Genomic DNA, 19,483 nt, shown 5'->3' with positions numbered 1-19,483 from the left:
AGACTTTTATATGTTTTATCAGAATTATACACATATATTTCACTTTTGTTGCCATTTTTAAATGATATATTTTGGTTCAAAATTTTAGTTGACTATTGTTTATACCTAAGAAAGCAATTGATGTTTGTCTGTTAACAGCATTCATCAGTTTTTCGTTGCTGTGACAAAATATCTGAAATAAACAATTTAGCAAAGGAACATTTACTGTGGCTCAGGTGTCTTGAGATTTTAGCAACTTCCTCGTGCCCACTGATTCTGAACTCATGCTGATGCAGAACATCATGGCAGTAGAAGCATGGGTTGACTCGAAGCTGAGAAAAGAAAGCAACAGCAACCTTGTAAAACCTTCAAACTCTACATCTCCTAAACTTCCCCCTATATCCTAGATGGCTTGGAATCAAGAACTAAAAGCATAAGCCTGTGAGGGGCATTTCCTATTCAAACAATAATACTGAATTTGCAACCTGTGACTTGACCTTACTTAGTTTTTGATTCCACATCATTTTTGGAGGGGCCAGAAGGGGGTCAATTTCTTGTGACTGGCTAATGTTATCTGAAAATAGAAACAATATAGTTTCTTTCTGTTCTACATATGTTTGGTCTAATTTCTCATCCCAGATCCTACATTTCCTGTAGATATCATTTACTGAGAGACTTTCTGTTGCTGGTTTCAGTTTGGTTTATAATGAATGGATGTTGGATTTTTTTCACTTGTTTTATGCATATTTTGTGATAGCATGCTATTTTTAGGCTTAGTCTCATGAAGTTGTAGGTTTTATTAATTTACTTCTAAAAGTCAACTGGGCCTTTAATTTCATAAATGAATGAATTATCTTTTATTGTTGTGCTTAATTTTTTAGACATTATTAGATTCTGTTTGTTGATATTTCATATAGCATTTAGAATCCATATTTATAAAAGATTAACTTCATGGGCTGGAGAGATGGCTTAGAGGTTAAGCGCTTGCCTGTGAAGCCTAAGGACTCCAGTTCGAGGCTCGATTCCCCAGGACCCACGTTAGCCAGATGCACAAGGGGGCACATGCGTCTGGAGTTCGTTTGCAGAGGCTGGAAGCCCTGGCGCGCCCATTCTCTCTCTCCCTCTCTATCTGCGTCCCTACCTCTCTGTCACTCTCAAATAAATAAATAAAAATGAACAAACAAACAAACAAACAAAAAAAAAGATTAAGCTTCAGTTTGATTTTCATGTCTGTATCTGATTTTAATAATGAAGTAAAGCTAGCCACAGAATGAGTTAAGACATAATTCTTCTGCTATTATTTTTCTGGTAAAGATTTCAGAGAATTGTTTTTTTTAATCATTTGGTAGAAATCACCAGGGAAGCCATCTGGACCTTATATATCATTTTTAGAAGGCTCTTAATAGCTCCAACTTCATATTTATTTGTGTCATAGTTATGGATTTTCTATTATATAGAATATTTCAAAAATTTAATAAATTTAATATACATTATTTATGAACTTTTCTTATTCCTGTTATTCCCTAGTTGTCTTTTTATATGAGGTGAGAGGTGACAAATCATTTCTTTCCTTGGTTAGCCTGGTTACAGGATCAATTTATATTTGAAAAAAATCAGCTATTGATTTTACTTTTATTTCATATTTTCCTATTTTCTGCTACAGTGATTTTTGTTCTATTTTATTTATTTTCCTTTTTTTGGCTTTAGGCTTAAGTGTTTATCTTTCTGTAATTTCCTAAGATGTGAGCTAAAACACTGTCTTGTCATTCTTTGCTAATCAGTGCATTTGAATGATGATTTTTTCTCTAAGAAACACTTTTCCTGAACTTGCAATTTTAGGTGTTATAGGTTCATTCTAATTTAGATAAAATAGTTAACTTTTATGACCCATGTGTTATTCAGTAGCATGCATGTGACTAAATGGGAATAGGCAATGTGTGATTATTTCCAGGTATTTGGGGTGTATTATGGCCAAAAAAGTGTCTCATTTAGTGAATATTCCAATAGAAGTTGAATGAGGTGATTTGGCTGTAGCTGAATCTACAATTCAAGAAAACATTGAGAAAAGTTGATGACAACACTGTCGATTTCATTTATATCTTTATTCTGTCAGTCTTGGTTTCCAGTTGCTAAAAGAGGATACTAAACCTGTATTTTTTTATGTTTTTTTTTAAATTAATTTTTTTATTAGTTTTCTATTCAGCAAATGCAGTCAGTTTGGTACCATTATTAGGCTCATCCATGACCTATCCCCTTCCCAATGGCCCCTCCTTGTTGATGTATATGGTTTGTGCATTGTGGAGTTAGCCCACAGTTATTGGTACGATAAATGTCTCTGCATATCATGACCCAACATGTGGCTCTGACATACTTTCCGCCCCCTCTTCCGCAAAATTTCCCTGAGCTATGTTGGGTTCATTTTTGGTCTGCTTCAGTGATGAGGTGTTGGGGTCTCTGAGGCTCTGGCTCTCTGATTTGATAGGATTTTTCTCTGTGTTGGTCTCCTTCCCCCTTGTGCTGGTATCTGGTTTATCAGGAATACAGCACCTTTGCTTGTTTTGCCAATTTTCCTTAGTTTCAGCTGGGGCCTTCTTGAGGTATGATGGGGTGGCTTTCTCCTTAGGATCTGCATCTATCATTGCCACTACCTTTTCTTTTTAACATTTTATATGTTTTTATCTCAGTTATTTGATATGCCACAATCATGTAAATATAAATAGCAGATTTTCTTAGATAATTGACCTTAAGAGACATCAATGCATTTTTCTGATAAATTTCCTTATTTCAAGTCTGGTTGTTTGACATTATTAGAACTATGTCAGCTTTCTTTCTAACAATGATAGTTTGTATGAGATTTCATTATTCATACTTTTACTTACAACTGATATTTATATTTAAATTAAGGGATTTTTATATATAATTTAAACCAGAGTCTTTGACTGACTGGTTTTGGTTCATCCCATACATGTTTTACTTTTTTTCATATATTTTTAATTAATTATTTATTTATTTGAGAGAAACAGACAGAGAGAGAAAGAGGCAGAGAGAGAGAATGAGAATGGGTGTGCCAGGGCCTCCAGCCACTGCAGACAAACTCTAGATGCATGCACCCCCTTGTGTATCCGGCTAACATGGGTCCTGGGGAATTAAGCCTCGAACCAGGGTCCTTAGGCTTCACATTCAAGCATTTAATGGCTAACCCTTCTCTCCAGCCCCCCGTATATGTTTTTGAATTGAAATTGAAATATTAAGATATAAAATGATTATTGATATAGCTAGATATATGTCTACTCTATTTGTAGGAACTCATTATTCTTTGCTCTCTAAAAATATTCATGTTTGTGTGTGTATGTGTTTACGTACCAGGGTCACTTGTTACTGCAAAGAAATGTCATATGCCACATATAACCAATTGTGGGCCTGTCAGGTGAAGCTTTGGAAGGTGATTAGGATTCAAAACATTCTCCATGGTAGAGTCCCATGATTGAATCCTGGAGGCTTCATAAAGTGGGGCGGGGGGAGGGAGAGGGAGTGCATATGCGTGTTGGCTCTGAGGCTACATCATATACACACATCGGTCTTTTGTCATCTGATGTCCTATATCACTTTGGTATTCTGCCAAAAGAAAACCATCACCAAATGCTGGTCTACCAACTTCTATAACAAGGAGAAAAATAAACTTTTTTTTTACAATAAAATTAAAAAAAAGAAATGTCATATGCATACACCACAATTTTTAGTATGGCTTTATTTGAGTGCTATGAATTGTACCAGGAGCAGTAGACTCTGCAAACAAGCACTTTAATTGCTGATCCATTTCCTCAGCCCCTGTTCATTGCTTATGATCTTCATTTTCCTCTCTATTTTTCTCTTTCTGTTTAACCAAACATTTAAAAATGATTCTGTTTTACTTTCTTTTTTAGTATATCAGCTGTATCCTTGGAATTTCACCATCTAGTTGTTGGGCACTCACTTTACCTGATGCAATGTCATTTCACTTGTAGGTCATGCATCTTACACAGACCAGTCCTTATTCCTCTGGCATGTCACCATTTGAGTGGAGTCATTCATTTTACTTAGTCATATAGTATTATCAAATGCATTGTTATTATTATTTACTTTGGACATTTTTATATTAGATCAAGCCATGCTTAGCATAAGTACTTCCCCTTCATTTTTATTTTGTTATGCACTTTCTTCTTGTGTCATTTCCTTTTCTATACAAACTTTCCTGCATCAGTTATCTTCTATGTGCTGGGATGTAATCCATGACAAAAAATTAGTATAAGAGTACAGGAGCTATTATCAGCTTACAGTCCCAAGTTATAGCCCGTTATGGGGGTGGGGGAAGCATCAAAGGAGCAAATGCCAGGATCACATCACTCTCAGTAGGTTAGAACAGCAAGCAAGCCTAGCAGTACTAGGCCTGGTCCAGTGACACACTTCCTCCAGCAAGGGAGAATCCTAAAGTCTCCATAACCTTCCAGAACAGCACCACCAACTAAAAATTAAGTACTATAATGCAAGAACCTATGGGGGGGTAATTTTTACATTCAAATACTACATTCTCATAATGCGTTTTACAAGTCAGATGTGTTAGTACTCCATCATCTCTGCTTTCTCAATGCCTTGAGCTTGTCTGCATTATTTTTGTGTCTCTCTCTTTTACATTTGAATGATCATTATACTTGACATAAATCCCAAATTATTTTCTTCTTTAAAAATTAAACACACTCTTTGGCTTGCAAGTTTTTGGATGAGACTCAGGCTTGATTCTTCAGGTCCCACATAAGCCATATGCACAAGGTAGCACATGTATCTAGAGTTCATTTGTAGTGGCTAGTGGCTCTAGTATGACCATTCTCTCTCTCTTTCTGTCTCAAATGAAATTATAAATAGAAATAAAGAAAGAAAAAAAAAAAGAAGGAAAGAGAGAAAGACAGGAAGAAGGAAAGAGAGAAGCAGGGAAAATTCTTATCTATTCTTTCATAAGGGGAGCATTCCTCCACATCCCACTCTTGACTTCTTTTAAAACTCCTGTTTAGATGTTTTTCAGTTTTATCATGAATCATATGTGTAAATTTTTGTTGTTATGTATCTGCGTCTTTGTGTCTGGATTCATTGTATCACTAATTTTAGAAATTTCTCATCCACTAAAACTTCAAACACTTAAATTTCCTTCACATTTCTCTTGGTATTCTCATTACACATGACTTTCACCTTTGATGCCTCACATAGTTACTGGGTGTTTTCTTCTCTTCCTCATCTTTCATTTTTCTTTGAATTTTAGTTCGTAAATTTTCTATAAACATATATTCAAACCTACCTCCAATCTCTTGATGAATATATAGGCACATTTATGCTGCAGGTATCTGTTTCTAACACTTCCATTTATTCTTTCTTGAAGGTCTGGGTTTCTGTGCTTCCATTGTTCATCCATGTTTTAGCCACCATCTTTTCCAGAAGACTCTAGCCTACCTGCTAACAAGTGGAGAGCCCAGGTGGGCTGGTCCTAGCTTTTTCTCTGTATTTACCTACCCAGATTTAGAAAAACAGTCATGGAGGGCTGGAGAGATGGCTTAGCAGTTAAGCACTTGCCTGTGAAGCCCAAGGACCCTGGTTCAAGGCTTGATTACCCAGGACCTACATTTGCCAGATGCACAAGGGGATGCATCTGGAGTTCGTTTGCAATGGCTGGAAGCCCTGGCACGCCCATTCTTTCTTTCTCTACCTCTTTCTCTCTCTATCTCACTCTCAAGTAAATAAACAAAAAATGAACAAAAAGAATTTAAAAACAAACAAACAACAACAACTAAAACAGTCATGGAACCTACGTTCCCAGATGGTCCAATAAGTCCATGATTTTAGTGTGTGCAGTTTTTGTAAATAAAGGTGAAAGTCAGAGCTGAGACAACAGGCTGACTTTGTTCTTAATGGCAGTATTCAGGCTTTTATTTTTATCAAGTTGGAACTTTGTATAGACACTAGGGTGCTCTGCACTAGGAAAAGCAAATGGATCAATGTGGGTTGTGTGTACTTAATTGACACTTCTCTTGCAGGAATAAGCTTGTCTAGGGCCTATTCCTAGGATTTCAGCCCCTGTACAATTATAGACACATTATTTTCTGAGTATGTATATATCTATTTGTTGAAAATATGCACGTATATGTATATATTTGTCATATGTGTTCTTAAAGTCTCATAATTCCCATGAAGATTAATGCAGCACATTTAACCTATAAATAATTTATAAAAGAAATATAGGATGACTAAAAAGAGCAAGCCAATGTCAATGTAGTTTTTGTAGCAAATTTATAATTTTTCAACCTAATAATGTTTTTATTATTGATGAGCTCTCTAAAGGCCAACCTTGCCTCATGACCTTTCAGTTTCAAAGGTTATGAAAAATACGTAATGACATTCCCATCAAAAAATATAGTAGATGTATTGTGTGTACAGACATAGAATTTAATTTAAATTCAACATTTTATTAATGCATTAAAGAAAAGAAAAATATGATTTCCTCACATTAAAGTTGTCTGGTGGGGCAGCCTTCCATTTCTGCAAACTTCTTTACATGACTGTAAGTTATGTTTGTTTCAAGAGAATTTTTTTTTTGGTATTACATAATATCCCTCCTTTTAATTTTGTCTTAGATATGTAGTATGCAGATTTCTGCTACCAAGTGAATAAGGCAATAACATGAATTCAAGTCAACATTGCATTATCTGAATTGAAACTTTGTTCAGAGTGGATTATCCTGATAGAATTTTCCACTATTCCCTTGCCAATCCAGTTTCCCTTTTCCAGACAAATTTATTTGGCCCATTTTACAAGTATACTTTTGTGAAATACCAACCTAGAAATTTCATGAATATAAAAACAAATGATGAATATTAATTTAGTATTAAAATCAAATAGAAATACTTAATAGCAGTAGCTCTTCATTTTTCAAGAGAGTTAGACTTATTGTGATAGAAGGATTCCTAAGACTCAATTTGTGAAGCTCAAGGATTTCCTCAAATATTTCAAAGCAATATTGCAATAGTACCAACTCACTTAAAACATAATTGATTGTGTGGTACATAATTATTAGAAATGGAAGGATATGAAAATGAACTACACTGGAAGCCAAATTCAATTGTTTAATTTTTTTCTTCTATTCAAATCATGCACCTTTCATCAGCTTTATGAAATAGTCCTGCAGTGAAGTAGTTCATTACTGATGATCTGATTATTTCTTTCAAGCCCAATATAGAAACAAAATTATTTGTATAACTGGGACAATAGGATAATAAAAATATGTAACATGGCAACAGAATATACAATAACGATGCACAGTGGATTTTTATTATGATGAGGAGGTGAAGTTCAGTAAAGTTCTCTGGAGTTGATTTTGTTGCTGTGACCAAAATCCCAGATTCAGGCAACTTATAAGAGAAAGTGTTTATTTTAGCTCATGGTTTTAGAGGTTTCAGTCCCTTATGGGGATGATGTCCCTCACACTCAGGGCAAATCTAACTCTCCCACTGAACATAGGTATAGTCATACTGTAGGCACTTTTAAAATATTTTGTTATTCATTTATTTGACAGATAGAAAGAGGGAGAGAGAGAGAGAGAGAGAGAGAGAGAGAGAGAGAGAGAGAGAGAGAGAGAGAGAGGGAGAATATGGTCTCACCAAGGCCTCCAGCCACTTTGAATGAACTCCAGATTCATGTGCCACCCTGTGCATCTGGCTAATGTGGGTCCTGGGACACCGAACCTGGGTCCTTTGGTTTTGCAGGCAAACACCTTAACCACTAAGCTATTCCTCCAGCCCAATAGGCACTTTTTTTTTTTTTTTTTTTTTTTTGGTTTTTCGAGGTAAGGTCTCACTCTAGCCCAGGCTGATCTGGAATTCACTATGGAGTCTCAGGGTGGCCTTGAATTCACAGCGATCCTCCTACCTCTGCCTCCCGAGTGCTGGGATTAAAGGCGTGTGCCACCACGCCCGGCACCCAATAGGCACTTTTAAAATTAATAATTAATTAGTGATTAAAGTGTTTTCCTGCAAAGCCAAAGGACCCAGATTCAATTCCCCTGGTCCTATTTAAGCCAGATGCACAAGGGGCCAAACACCTGGAGTTCATTTGTGGCAGGTGGAGCCCCTGGCACACCCATTCTTTCCCTCTCTCCCTGCCTATTTCTCTCTCTCTCTCTCTCTCTCTCTCTCTCTTTCAAATAAATAAAGAAAAATAATGAACATTTAAAATGATTTTAGTAAGATCATTTTTTTCTAGATATAATAATGTTTTCCTTTCTCCATGTAATTTTATTCAGTTAATAATGGTCAGCATTATGTAATTACTTTGTTTATTATATTATGCTAATTCCTTAATACAACACCCATTTAATTCTCATAATAACAATGTAAATAAGGATCATTCACTCAGTTTCAACAATGAGAATGATTAAACTATTACAAGGAATAATGGAAATTATGAGATATCTTGGTTTATATTGATTGTCAACTTGACACAATCTAGAGTCAGCTAGAAAACAAGTTTATGGACATCCTTGTAAAAGATTGTCTAGGTTAGAATAGCCTCGAGCATGCCTGTGAGGAATTATCTTGATTAAGGTATTTGAAGTGGGAAGTCCCACCTTAACTATAGGGTCACCAAGCCATGGATGAAGGTTCTAGACTATGTAAAAAGGAATGAGCTGGATGAGCACCAGAATTCATCACTTTGCTTTCTGATTGTGGACACAGTATGAATCACTTTTGCTTAGTGATACTACCACCTGCCACCATGCCTTACGGCTATAATGGTCTGTAACCTCAAACTGTAAACTTAAATAAACCCTTCCTTCCATAAATAATCTTCGTCATTTTTTTTTTGCATCAATGAGAAATGTCACTAATACATCAGCCATAAAATTTTGCAAATCACTATTATCTGGTGTTTCTTCTCAAGAACATGTGAAAGAGAAATAGAAAATAAAAATGGCTAAATGAGCTGTACAATTCCATTACTCATTCCTCTATAACGGAGGCCATATATTTATAAACTATTTTATTTCTAACATAAAATTACTTTTAAAAAAATCATTTATTTGAGACAGAAAGAGGAAAAGAGAGAGACAGAGAGAGAGAGAGAAAGAAGGAGAGAAAGAGAGAGAATGGGTGCACCAGGGCCTCCAGTCACTGCAAATAAACTCCAGAAACATGTTCCATCTGGGGAATCAACATGGGTCCTTAGGCTTTGTGGCTATGCATCTTAACCACTAATCCATCTCTCTATCTCCTAAAATTACTTTTTTAATAGGACAATGAGTTCCAAAACTTTTTCTTTGGCCAGGCATGTCTTTTCATGCCTTTAATCCCAGCACTTGGGAGGCAGAGGTAGGAGGACTGTCATAAATTCGAGGCCACCCTGAGACTACATAGTGAATTCCAGGTCATCTTGGGCCAGAGTGAGACCCTACCTCAAAATAATAATAATAATAATAATAATAATAACAACAACAACAACAACAACAACAAAATCTTGTTCTTTGACTTTTCTGACTCTTGAACTTCCAGTGTACGTACATATACGGAGCTAAATCAAGAGGCGTTCCTTTATAGGGTATAGGGTTCTTCTGTTTTTAGAGCAGAAGTCAATAAGAAACTAAGTAGAAATGTGAAGTTATTATAAGTGCTTTGCAGTAAACTTGTAAATTTCTCCTGAAATTTCAATAACTTTAATGAGTGAAAATGTATCAGATGTATAAGTTGGTAACTTTAAAACAATCTAGAAATTTTAGAAATTTCCTTGCAAAGGTAATGTTCCCTTGTTTCTTTTCTTTCCTTTTTCTTTTTTCAGCAGTCTTATCACAAGCTGAGTATTTTCATGAGCTTGTTCTATTAAAGCTTTTGTTGTGGTAATCAGGAACTACATTCAAACCAAACAGCTCTGTTGCCAGGGCAACACCCCCCCCCCCCCAGTATTCATCCAGTTACAGAAAGGGTACATTTAGCCATCCACACAGTGTTGTGGATGTGTCATAATGAATGACAGAGGGGCTATCAAGTGTGAGTAGGGAAAAATCATTTGTAGGAGTAATATCTGTGCATAGAATAATGCAGGACACAACATTGAGATAGGGGGTGTAGGGAAATGGTCTCTCCAGGAATACTCGGCATTCCTGAGGCCAGGAGTTAATGCAACATACAGACAAAATACACAACTCATGCTGTCCATGTATTCTATCCCAGCCAGAGAAGTGTATGACAAAGGAAAGCAAAAGCTGGTTAATATGACCCTGTAGTAAAAATTATGGTCAGTTTTCCTATTGCAGTGGGCAGTGGCATAGATAACTCATTCCTGTCTCAAGTGTAGACTGTATTCACCAAAGCGTGAACGCATGTGTGTGTGTGTGTGTGTGTGTGTATGTGTATGTGTATTTGTATATGCTTGAATTTGGTGGTAGAAAAATTCAAATTCTTTGTGTGAAGAAGAAATCAAACCTGATTTGTACAGCAGGCACCTCCACTGGCAAGGTGTCCAAAGTACTGCTCACCTCCCTTGAGCAATTGTGTTGTGAGACCAGACTGAGCAGTTTAAATAGATGTTTTAGCTGGAATATTCTTTTTTTGTTGTTGTTTGTTTGTTTATTTGAGAGTGACAGAGAGAAGGAGGGAGGGATGGAGTGAGAGAGAGAGAGAGAGAATGGGCGTGCCAGAGCTTCCAGCCTCTGAAAAGGAACTCCAGATTTGTGTGCCCCCTTTGTGCATCTGGATAACGTGGGTCCTGGGAAACTGAAACTTGAACCGGGGTCCTTAGGCTTCACAGGCAAGCACTTAACCGCTAAGCCATCTCTCCAGCCCTGGCTGGAATATTCTTAAAATTCTGTGTCAGAGAGTGTGTGACAATGATGCAGAGCAGTTTAGGGCTGTTGGTGTGGACACCGCAGAACCTTGACATGCCCCTTATCACATCACATGCTTCAGAGCAAGTTTTCTTGTGCAGCTCTAGTCTACATTCCTGTGTGTACTAAGCATGCATATACACCACCCTTCCTGTCAGTGCGGGCCACTGTGCTTGCTTTCTAATTCCATGTTACATATATTTTATTACCCTCATTTTATTTATTTTTTCCTTCTTCTGGTCCCCTTTCTAATTTTATAGCATGTTCCCACATTCTGCCAACTACCTACACATACATACACATGCATACACATAAAATTAAAAGCAAGGCTCTTCTTATGAGAGAGAACATGTAATATTTGATTTTCATAATCTGAGTCAGTCACCTGGCTTAATATAATTTTCAGGTCCACCCATTTTACTGTAAATTTCATAATTTTACTTTTCTTTACAACTGAATAAAGTTCTATTGCCTATATATAGCACACTATCATCATTTGTTTTTCTATTGATGGGCATCTAAGCTTTTTCCATTTTCTTGCTATTATGAATAGTGCAACAGTAAACAGATTTTCATGTATCTCTGTGGTAGGATATACAGTTCTTTGAGTATATGGCCAGGCATCATGTAACTGGGCGATATGCTAATCCTATATTTAGGATTTTTTTTTTGAGAAAGTTCTGTACTTATTTCCATAGTGGATATGCCAGTTATACTCATCACAACAGATCGTGAGAATCCCCTTTTCCTCACAGCTTCACCTGCATTCATTGTCATTTGTTTCATTCTGATTGGGGTGAGATGGAATCTCAGAGTATGTTAAGTTGCATTTCCCTGATGACTAAGAAGTTGAACAGTTTAGTGTCATGTGTTCTCATCCTGTGTGGATTAAAATTATCAATTGTTTTTGTAACAATACCAGTAACATTTTCCTGTCCTGATGGCTCTTTTAGTAGAAAATATATTAAATGATAAAAATAAGTTATCAGTGAAATTTCAAAAAACTATGTTTGGCCATTTGTGTTTCTTCTTTTTAAAACTGCATGTTCTTTTAATAAGCCTGCTAATTTATTGGCAGTGTGTTTATTTAGTGCTTGAGTTTTGTAGATATTTACCTATTCCATATATTAACCCTTGCGTGATGTGTACCTCACAAAGATTTTCCCTATTTTTGAAGACTATTCATTCTCCTAATAGCTTTATTTGCAGTACATAACATTTGTAATTTGATTAATTTCATTAGTTAATTCTTGGGTCTGTTTTCCATACTATTAGAGTCCTGTTCAGAAAGTTCTTTCCTTTGCCTATACCTTTATATTGTTTCCATTTTATTTTTCTCTAGCAGGTTCATTGTTTATGATTTTAAATTAAGATCTTTGTTCCATTTTGAATTCATTTTTGTACAATATGAGCAATGTGGATCTACTTTCACTCTTATGCAGATTAATATCCAGTTTTCCCAGTACTGTTTGTTGAATAAACTACCTTTTGTCAATATATATTTTTGCAATTTATATTTTAACCTTTTATAGTACATAGGATTTTACTTCTGGGTCTTCTAGTCTATTTTTTAAAATATTGATTTTTGTGTCAATACCATGGTATCTTTGTCACTTCAATATAACTTGAAGCCAGATATTGAAATACTTCCATTCTCATTCTTTGTGCTTAGGACTTCTGAATTTCGTTGTCTTTATGATTTCATATGAAGTTTTGGATTTTTTTCACTCTAGTTCTCCAAAGAATGTCATTGGAATATTGATGAGGATTGTATTGAATCTAAAGATGACTTTTAATAATACAACATTTTACCTAGATTATTCTGAAAGTCCAAGACCATAACATTTCCTTCAATCATCTAATATCTTCTTTGACTTATTTTTGCAATTTCTTAAAGTTTTCATTGTAGAGTTCTTTTATGCCCTTGGTTAATTTTATTACTAGGTACTTAGCAAGTTCAATATTGGTATATATGGAAATTAATGATTTTTGTATGATGATTTTGTAACCTATAATTTTACTGAATGTTTTGATTAGATCTAAGAATTTTCTAGTGGAGTCATAAGGTTCTTTAAAGTATAGAATCATGTCATCTATACATAGGAATAATTTTAATTCTTCCTTATTTGTGTTCCTTTTATATATTTATCTTGTTTTTTTCTCCAGGAAATACTTTTAGCACTTTACTGAATGAGGAAGGAAAACTTAGGAATTCTTGGCTCATTCCAGAATTAAGAGGAAAATTTCTCCATTTCTTCTCATTTTATATAAAGTTGGATATAGATTTGCTGTACATAACCATTATTATTTTGAGGTATGTTACATTTTTTCTCATTTCTCAAGGACAAGTGTAATGAAGGCATGTTAATCTTGGACAAATGCCTTTTCTGCATGTATTGGAATAGTCTTCAGATTGTCTCCATGAGCTTAATATATATATATATATATATATATATATATATATATATATATATATATATATATATATATATGATGTGTGTGTGTATCACATAGACTCATGTTTGAATACATTCCTGTTGATGGCACTATTTGTAAAGTTTCTAGAGCCTTTAACAGGTGGCTGGCCTTAGTATGTTATATTCTAGTCTCACTATTTTTTGCTTTTAAGCTTTCCAATTCTTTCCTATTGATTAGAAGTTATAGCACCAGCTACATGCTCCTCATGTGCATTTTCTGCCATGACAGACTTGCCATTAAAACCATAAGCCAGAAGTAAACCCTTTCCTCCCACAAGCTGCCTTTCAGCAGGTATTTTGAACAAACAATGAGAAAGTAGTTGATATAGAAAAATTACACTTTTCAAAGCAAAACACACAATTCTTACCTCAAAGGCAATAAGAGATAATTTTTTTTGGAGACAAATATGAGTGACCATGGTCTGGGAACACCCATTTAGGGTACCCCAAATCCCATGTTCCAAACTCTGCAATGTAGGCTCAGCTAGTGAGTTTTCACAGAGGAAGAGTGTGGAAACTGGGTACTTCATATGATATTCTAGAAAGGAAAGTAGTTGTACTCTGCCCATGTCTTGAGAATTTGAGCAAACTATATTTGAAAAGCAATGGACTGTTGTGTTTGATTTAGGAAATTTCAAAACAGAAGTCTGCTTTTACTCTCTTATTGTTGCTCTTATTCAGAATGAAACAGAATTCATCCACAATGAAAAAGTGCAAAATATGACCAGAAAGATATTTTTTTAAAAAATTGAAGCTTGAAGGCTGGAGAGATGGCTTAGCGGTTAAGTGCTTGCCTGTGAAGCCTAAGGACCCCGGTTCAAGGCTCGGTTCCCCAGGTCCCACGTTAGCCAGATGCACAAGGGGGCACACGCATCTGGAGTTCGTTTGCAGAGGCTGGAGGCCCTGGCGCGCCCATTCTCTCTCTCTCCCTCTATCTGTCCTTCTCTCTGTGTCTGTCACTCTCAAATAAATAAATAAAAAATATTTTTAAAAAAATTGAAGCTTGATGTAGAAAGAAGTGTGAACAAGTTTCAGGTTTCAGAGCCAGAGAATCCAACTATTTTAGGTGCTATTGTTAACAATATTACTAGTTATGTGGGTCATCTACTCTGCATTGAGACAATAAAATACAAGGTCAGTGGCCAAGGCCTATGCTGCTGAAATACCCAGATCATTAAAATGCTAATTGTTTTGAAAGAAGGGAGCCTGAAGGGGTTTTCTGTTTGCCAAGACCTGGCATTATCCTAAGCTGGAAGGAAAAAAAGATCATACCACCTACATGGTACTTGTTTTTGAAGCATGAAAAATGCAGGAAACAAAAAGTCATGTATTGCATCATAATTCATTCTGTTGGTGACCATTGCCCTCAGCAGCTCATGTAGCACTTTTTAGCACTATGAGGTCTAACCAGCAGGGAGCAGGCATCCTTTTCAGTTCCAGCATTATCTCTCTATGCCCTGGAGCAATAGAGTCTTAGCATTTAGCTCTGGTGGGTAACCAAGAGCTTTAGCATTGGGCTAGTGTTTTGGGGACTTAATGAACCTCCATATCCAGCACTAGTATTTACCAGCAAAAGCCTATGGTTTTAGGGTTAGGCACTTCTGCCTGGACTACCCTACTGCCCTTATTAAGTTACATATTTTAGTTAGCTAAACAGGATGAAGATTTCTATGTTACTGCCTCATTCTCTTATTAGTTTTGTGTATTCCCTCCTTTACTGAAACCCTCCCAATATTCTGTCCCTCCTCTTGCCTGTCACATATTCCCTCCTCTCAAAAAATATTTACATGCAGTGCACAAGACAGCATTACCATAAAGAAATAAAAAGAGTTTGGAGAGATGAACAAATAAATAGAAACACAATCAGGTATGACATAGGTTTAAATCACCTTTAATCCCAGCACTCAGGAGGCAGAGGTAGGAGGATAGCTGTGAATTTGAGGCCATCCTGAGAACACAGAATGAATTCCAGGTCAGTCTAGACTAGAGTGAAACCCTACCTTGAAAAACCAAAAAAAGAAAGAAAAATATCATATGAAGAATTAAAATACTAATGTGGAATAATCTAGGTTGTCTAATGTTTCTATTAACCAAGTTGTCTAAAAAAAGCTTAAACAACCTACAACAATGTATTCAAAAGGGGAAATATTGGGGAATTAAAATATAAAAGGGAGAAGAAATGAAAGAAAAATAACACAATTACAAAATGTACTAACATTTTCACAGGAGTTATATGTGTGTTCTTGGAATATTTGAATAAGGAGTAAAGAAGGAAGAATAATGAGACATGGGAGGGATGAAGGAGAGAGGAAGGATGGAAAAAAGAGAGATGGAAGAGGAGACAGGTGGTAGGAAGGAAAGAAGAAAAGAATGAAGGAAGGAAGAAATGAAGGGGCAGCAGAACAACTGACATGCTGATATTTGAGAACATGGTGATGAAATCCACCACCAATATCAAGAGATAAGTCTGTATAAGCAGAACACACCTGTCAGCTGACCACAACAATTGATGATAATTATAGATTTCCAGCAGAACTTATGCAATCAAGAGAATGGAATAAAATATTTTCAATGTTTTAAGGACAATTTTACATGATAAATTCAGGTCTACATTGAGAGAGAGATTATAAAATTAGAAATAAATATTAGTCCAATTTTTTTTCAATTTCTTATTCCTAATTCATTCAGAATCTCATGCTGGCTCTACAGTAGTAGTAGTACAAATTCATAAGGTATTTGATTATGTCATATGAATAAGTTGAATAAATATTGGAGTAAACCTCTCTTTGCTGGAATAAAACACTCAGCCACAAGCAATCTATGGGAGGAAAGAGTTTATTCAGCCTCCAGATTTGAGGGGAAGCTTCATTATTGTCGTGAAAGCTTAGCAGAGTATAACACTGGGTGAAAGTAGTCTCAGTACATAGCTAGGATTTGGTCCAATCAGCCTGAAGGGCCACCTCTGAAGGGCTTCGCTTCCCAAATTGTCATCAGCTGGAATAGAGTATGAGGCTTAACTGCAAACACTTGAGGCAATGGAGGACACTTCACATTTAAACTACCACAGTTAGCAACACAAATAACAGTGAGTAACATGAGCAAAGGGAGGAAAATTTGGGAGCACTATGTAACAAGGTATGCACCCAGCTTGGGAATACCCTATTATAAGGCATGGGTACAAATATGGACTTAGATTAGGTAAAATTATATATTGAAAACTGTTTTCTTAGTGGTTTTTTAAAGTTGTGGTAGATAAGCCAAATAATATACAAGCACTTAGATCTTAAATGTAGCCAAAAAGCCTATATTAAAAGTTTGGTTAACAGCCTGTGGAGCTATTGGAAGAAGGCTGAAGTTTTGAGAGGTGAGTGAGATCAAGTGAGAAAAAGCAAAGTCATTACTAGCATGCCTTGAATGTACACATTAGGACCTCTCCTTTTGATTGTCTTTCACTTCCCCACAACCTTTAAGTGGGGACTTCCTCTACAAAGCATTTCAACCATGATGCCACAGGCTCCAAAAAAACAAGCACCCTGATGATGAACTCAAATGTCTGAAGTGTGAGCTCAAATAAACCATGGCTCCATACAAATACTTACATTACTCTCAGGTATAACTATTAGGTAGGAGATGACATGTAATTTTATGAAACACTTAATTAAAATCAGCTAAGTAGAATCAATAGTATAAATGAATTTAAATTTAACAAACTGAAAATGCTTGCACATACTAAAAATAATTTAAGTAATTATTATTTTTTAAATTTTTATTTATTTATTTATTTGAGAGTGACAGACACAGAGAGAAAGACAGATAGAGGGAGAGAGAGAGAATGGGGCGCCAAGGCTTCCAGCCTCTGCAAACGAACTCCAGACGTGTGTGCCCCCTTTTGCATCTGGCTAACATGGGACCTGGGGAACTGAGCCTCGAACCGGGGTCCTTAGGCTTCACAGGCAAGCGCTTAACTGCTAAGCCATCTCTCCAGCCCTTAAGTAATTATTTTGATCTTGTTCTAGTGGATATTTATAGAATCACACACAAGGACAGATGCTTTCTCCTTGAGATCATCTGCTTCATTCACTTATGATAGCACACTCTGGACAACAGTGCCAAACAAAGAAAACAACAAGAACAATATAAAGTATGTTCTCAGACTACAGTGGAATTATTCTAGAAACACTTACAGGCAAGCCACTGTAAATTGCACTCCACTTGAATAACTGTCTTGTTCCTGGTTACAACTCACTACCATTAACACCAATAATGCTTGAATGTAGACAAGTATAATATTTGAAGGTCTTTTGTTTTATAACATTTGCTTTGACAATGCTGGAGTGGAATTCAGGGCCTTCCACATATTAGGCAAATGTTGTGGCTCTGATGTGTATGACCCTTCCATTTTCATAACCTTTTGTAATACTTGGCTCAAGTTAAGAATCCAATAAAAGTCATAAATTAAAGACCACAGTTAAATCCCAGTTCTTTCCTTTCTTGTTTTATTTCCTGTTGTATTTGTTCCTGGCAGTTATTTCTTGTCTCTCCGTCCAATGGTGCTCTTTACAATCTAAATGTAATTTCAGTTGTTTCTCTGTGGAGTGGTTTAGCATGCTCCTCTTCTACCTATTTCCTGAAAAAATGCAAGTTCAGCTCTGAGAATCAGACTGAAGTCCCATTAGAATATTTCACAGTGATGTCAGAATCCATATTCAAACTCTATTGTGTTTATGAAGTTGGTCATCACTGTTGTTCACGTATCAGGTCTGCCATTTCATTATCCTTGGATCTCATTTAATTCTAAAAGTATGTTATGAACCATTTAGGTAACATTTCTGATTTCTTTTGTAAAAGGATCCTTAAAGGATGGAAAAGAGAATTTTCTTTTTTAAATCTTTTCAAATTTATTTTTAGAACTGTTAAACCATCACTTTAAATACATTATTGATGCTAAATTTTCATAGTTTTGGATAATAGGAATTTTTTATAAATTAGTTTTGTACTCAGCAAATACAGTCAGTTTGGTACCATTATTAGGCTCATCCATTACCTACCCCCTCCCTTTGGCCCCTCCTTGCTGAGGTATATGGGTTATGGGTGTGATAAATGTCTCTGCTTATCATGACCCAACATGTGGCTCTCACATTCTTTCCGCCCTCTCTTCCACAAGATTTCCCTGAGCCATGTTGGGTTCATTTTTGGTCTGCTTCAGTGATGAGGTGTTGGGGGCCTCTGAGTCTCTGGGTCTCTGATTTGGTAAGAGTTGCTTTTTCTCTGTGTTGATCTCCTTCACCCTTGTGCTGGTACCTGGTTCACCAAGAAAACAGCACCCTTGCTTGTTTTGCCAGTTATTCTTAGTTTTGGCCCAGTACCTTTGGAGGAATGATGGAGTGGCTCTTTCCTTAGGATCTGCATCTATCTGAAAAAGAAAAGCAGACTCTCCAACAGAGAGTAAGTTAGCACCAGACAAATGAGATAACCCTTGCTTTTTTTAATAGAAAATTTAATAGGTGTAGGCCCTCTTGTAGCCCACGATTGATGGCAGCTTGATAATGGAGAGTGGGCTTATGTTTGGATATGGTTCTGACTTGTTTCCCAGCTCCAGCTATGGGTCCAGTACCACTGAGGGTATTAGTTAGCCAAAAGGAGAGCAGTTGGTTCTCTACCATGGCTGTGTGCCACTATTGCACTTGTGTGGGCATCATGACAGGTGATTTTCTGCTAAGTATGTTAGACCATGAGTTGCTTGGACCGATATTGGTCATTTATCCTCAGTCACCCATGTAGCACCTTCTGGCACTAGACACCCTGACTGTCTGGGGACTGATTCTCTTCCAACTTCCAGCCATGCCATACCATTTTAAATGTTAACCACATAAGGTGTCTTCAGGAGTAGGGTCCTACCACTAACCTTTGGTGGGTCATCAAGTACTCAGACAGAAATCTGTCTTTCTCTTAGGAAACCTTGCAGGTCTCTCTGATCAAAAGCTCATTGTGGATGATAGCTACATGCTGGTACTGGGAGTTACAGGTCAGTGCCCACTAAGAAAAAGAAGAAAATGATAACTAATGTAAAAGAGTTAGAAAGAAGAGAGAGAGAGAGAGAGAGAGAAGCTGTAGAAGATTAAGGTCAGTCTTA

General features: G+C 36.3%; 1 protein-coding gene and 1 pseudogene across 4 annotated transcripts in view; both read left to right on the top strand.

Moving 5' to 3' along the window:
* Window positions 1-19,483, top strand: part of Sntg1 (syntrophin gamma 1) — a 922,134-nt gene that overhangs the window by 276,544 nt on the left and 626,107 nt on the right. The window contains exon 1 of one of the 4 annotated variants that reach the window (XM_045143329.1): window positions 13,065-13,187. The exons of the other annotated variants lie outside the window; for them this stretch is intronic. The gene's annotated coding sequence lies outside the window, so the exon portion shown is untranslated. Of the gene's footprint in view, window positions 1-13,064; window positions 13,188-19,483 lie in introns of those variants that run through there. 4 annotated transcript variants of the gene reach the window in all.
* The window catches only part of LOC101595367, a 114,168-nt pseudogene that overhangs the window by 67,144 nt on the left and 27,541 nt on the right, over window positions 1-19,483 (top strand).

This window comes from Jaculus jaculus, chromosome 2, assembly GCF_020740685.1.
Source record: "Jaculus jaculus isolate mJacJac1 chromosome 2, mJacJac1.mat.Y.cur, whole genome shotgun sequence".
NCBI lineage: Eukaryota > Metazoa > Chordata > Mammalia > Rodentia > Dipodidae > Jaculus > Jaculus jaculus.
Note: the sequence above shows the minus strand (reverse complement) of the source record. Positions and strands in the feature narration are given on the sequence as shown.